We start from the raw sequence: 4,356 nt of genomic DNA, 5'->3' as shown, positions 1-4,356 counted from the left end.
GCCCCGCCCCGCCCCACACCGTAATCACCCGTTATTGTTCTCTTACTAAAAGTCTACCCTGACTGCAGGCTGCTTACATTGTTTTATTTAATCCTCCCAACAACTTTGTGTCATGATAGGTGCTATGAGTATCTCATTTTACAGAGGAGGTGAGAGTTTAACCCTGCCCACAATTAGACAGTTAGTAAGAGCCAGAACTTGGATTTGAACCCAGGGCACTGACTGGAAAGCCTGTGCTCAATCATTTTTCTACACCCTTCAACCCAAAGTGGCATCAGCAACATTGGCATCACTTGGGAGCTTGTTAGAACTGCAGACGTACTGAGTCAATCTACATTTTAGCCAGATCCCTAAACAATTCGTTCGTAAATCAAAATTTGAGTCACTGCCTGTACTGCCTACTAAATAAGAGGAGGAAAAGCCGGGAATGAAAAGGGGAAAGGGGAGGAGGAGGAGAAAAGGAATATAAAGGTCTATGAAGGTTCCATGTGGTTGGGCTACACCCCACAGGCCTGCAAGCTTTGTAGTTGCCAGCCTGGAAACCGAAGAAACAGCCTGGAGACAGCAACAGAGACATCAATAGATTACGGACAGCAGATCTTACACATCTGAAGCAAGGTCCTGGAGCAACACCCCACTGTGTGTGGCAGAGAGTGGACAGAACATGGCAGCAATCTTCGCTACTTTGGAAGGGAGGGGGTGAAGGAGGCTACCATTTACAGGTGGAATTGACATCAGGTTGGCCCATCAGGGAAACCAGCAGCTGGGGCCGGGCGCAAGCAAGTAGGCAGTTACTAATTAAGCCCTATAACTAAGAGGATTGGATAGTCATGTGAGTGAAGCAGGGACTGGTCAAGCAGGGGAGGTAGAGAGCAAGAGAGCAGCCATCTTCAATGCTGACTGTACATATGTGCATGACAAAGCCTGAAATACTCAAAACAGTTAGACACAGATCTACCTTCACTGAAGCTATAGTCAAATGGGGGGTAAAATATATCCACAAATAACTAATGAAGAGTACACCGTGATTAGGGTCTTGTTCTGATTTGAGGGATCCATGAAGGTGTAATAGTTGGAGCATTGTTAATGCCAGGTAAAGGAAATGCCCCTGAGGAGCTTTCTGTGACTGCCTCAATTTTCTTACTCAACCCCCGTGAGCAGATAGGGTAGGGGGTCCCTGGAGAAAGAAAAGCAGGCATGGCTTTCTTGACATAAGAGAAGCCATTTTTGGCCTAAGCCATATTGTGATCCAAGCCTGGCCACAATGCTTGCCCTTGAACAGGTCTCAGTAATTAATAATCTTAAGGGAACAAAATGACTCTTATGGGGCAAGAGAAGGAACAATAGCAAGATAATAAGTCAGGTTGTAAAGACTCCCAGTTCTGTTTCAGTGGTAAAGGTTAGCCTGAAGCACATTCTTGAGCTGTTTTGCAGAATTCAAAACCAACTCAACCACAAGATCAACTGGAACCTAAAGAAGATGAGTTGACCTTTTCTGACACTTGTGACTTCAATCAGCTAAAGTTTGGATTCTCTCAGCCTGTGCCCCAATTCTATGCTGAATTCTCCTCTGTTCAAGCCCCTCCATGAATATGCATATACCACCCAAACCCCTTCATGAATATGCATGCACCCCCTTAGCTTAAAACTTCCCCAGTCTTGCTGTTCAGGGAGACACTGCTTTGGGAAAGGTCCCCGGTGTTCTCCTCACTGCAAGTAATAAGTCCTTCCTTCTCCCGATCTTCGGCTTGATTGTGTCTTTTGGTCTGACACCCACCAAGAGGAGACCCAGTTTGTGGTCAGCCCCACAGTCAGCTGATATGGTTCACTGGCACAACTGAACAATCATAAATGTGATAGATACATGTGAGAAATATGGGCGCGTAAGCTATATTCGTTTAAAGCATGTCATTATTAGTCAAAGTCACCCAGGGCTACACAGATCCAGAGCCCCAAACCATCCCTCCCGCTACTGGTATCCTCTTAACGTCTGGGCTTTGTACAATCTTTTGATCTATCTGCTCTATAGAAACTGTCTCTCACTTGAACCTCCATTTTATTAGCATTTTGTGTCTGACTTTCTCTCACGCTTTCCTAAGATCTCTTTTAGTACTAAGATGCTTTTTATTTTGTCTGTTATTGTTTTTGCTGTCGTAACCTATTTTTCTCAAAACTTTTCAGACCTACACCCCGCAGGCGTTACCTACTCTGTTGAGGTTCGCTTTCCCCTCCAACCAGGACATGCACAATCTTTAGAGATTCATTCCCATTCAAAGACTCATCCACAATAAATACTTCTCATGTAAAAAGCAACCTCAGGCTTCCCTGGTGGCGCAGTGGTTGAGAGTCCGCCTGCCGATGCAGGCGATACGGGTTCGTGCCCCGGTTCCGGAAGATCCCACATGCCGCGGAGCGGCTGGGCCCGTGAGCCATGCCGCTGAGCCTGCGTGTCCAGAGCCTGTGCTCCGCAACGGGAGAGGCCACAACAGTGAGAGGCCCGCGTACCAAAAAAAAAGCAACCTCTATGACTTCCAGCAACTTGTTTAATATAGAAATACATAGATATTGGTATACATCACTTAAGGCACTACTCAGTGCCTTGAGCTGCCAGGCCCTGCTATGTTGGTTTGAAATATTAGAGCCTCAGTGTTAAAGGAACCAGGATGACAAAACAAATTAGGAAGGTAACTGGAATGGTTCAGACTGAAAAAAGAAAGAAAATTAAAAAGCTTGATAACAAAGACTAAAATAATTGCACAGAAACTCAATCACTTCCACTGGGGAATGTATATAAACTAATTAATGGAGGTTGTTAATTGACAACTAGACTAAACTCTAGTGGAGACTCTTACCAAGCTGATTCGATCACTGAATTGGAGTAGAAGGCAGAGGATGTTGGGGGAGGTGGGAGAGACTCTGGTGGCAGGTTTCCAAAGTGGCACTGATTCTCACAAGCGTCAAGTGGAGGGACTCACAAGTAGCAGGTATAAGGGCTGTGCCTCTACATAATCCGGGTGAGAAGGTAACTAACCTGCCCCAGCCCTAACCCCAGAATGCAAATACTCAAGCTCTCCCATTCAGAAGTCCCGGCCATCCTCCTCCAAGTCTCCAGCACCCATCCCAAAGGGTCCACATTCCCAGTGTGGTCCTGATTTGCTAACTCTAGCAGAGGGATGCAAGTGGCTACGAAAAAGCCCTCCTTGCTGCATCATGCCCGAGACACAGAAGCTGGCTAAAGTTCCAGTCTGCTGTAATGGTCACAAATGCAAGGGCAGCAGGGATCTCCACATTAACAAGAATAAATTAGGAGTTTGGAATTAACATATACATATATATAAAACAGATAACCAACAAGGACCTACTGTATAGCACAGGGAACTATACTCAATATTTTGTAATAACCTATAAGGGAAAAGAATTTGAAAAAAAATAGATATATGTGTATGTATAACTGAATCACTTTGCTGCAAACCTGAAACTAACACAACATTGTAAATAAACACTTCAATTAAAAACAAACAAAAAAATAAAAACCAAGTACCTAGGAAATTTTACTCTAGATAACCCATTGCTGCTGGTTGCTAAAGGGCACCTACTGGACAAGAGGAGCCCAGGGACTTGGGGTTGGCCTAGCCTTCCCTTCAGATGGCCCAGGACACAGAGCAGTGGAGAGCTGTGGCCTCTGGGGCACTGTCCCTGAAGCAGGGGCGGTGGGAGCAGGACCCCGGCTCTGCTGGCTGCTGGCCTCTGGAGTGGAGTGGTTCTCCATCACCCTCAGTCTAGGAGACCAAAGTGTTACCAGATAAACCGTTCTGGATCCTGAATGTTTCCAGCATCCACTTTTCATGGACTCCATTCCTGACTTCCTCATGGTCAACTTCTGATGAGGGGAGCCAGTTTTTAGTAAAGTCCCCAAATACAGAGGTTACACCCCTCTCCCTACATATTGGATTCCAAGCTAAATTTCAATCCTGAACTGCACTGAGAAGTAGCACTTCTCTTGCTAAAGTAGAGGAAAAAAACCCCAAAACACAACTTAATCTGAAGGGGCACCCCACTACGTAGAGAGGAAGATGGCACAGGAAGGGCCAGGTTTACCTGCCCCTAAAAACCAGCCTTGGGCCAATCGGCACACAGGAGCCCTCTGCTACATAAACCCTGCTTTACTAATCAGCCTTGATTTCAATCACCTTAGACTTTTTAAAGATCACCTGTGCTTGTGCTCTCTCTCCACACACAGGCCTCTCTCTCCCTCTCCTTTCCCCTCTGTGTAAAGGAGCTTTAAAGAAGCCTCCCATGGAACTTCCCTGGTGGTGCAGTGGTTAAGAATCCACCTGCCAATGGAGGGGACACGGG

This window comes from Neophocaena asiaeorientalis, unplaced genomic scaffold, assembly GCF_003031525.2.
Source record: "Neophocaena asiaeorientalis asiaeorientalis breed wild unplaced genomic scaffold, Neophocaena_asiaeorientalis_V1.1 scaffold171, whole genome shotgun sequence".
NCBI classification, from domain to species: Eukaryota; Metazoa; Chordata; class Mammalia; order Artiodactyla; family Phocoenidae; genus Neophocaena; species Neophocaena asiaeorientalis.
This window is presented reverse-complemented; position numbering follows the sequence as displayed.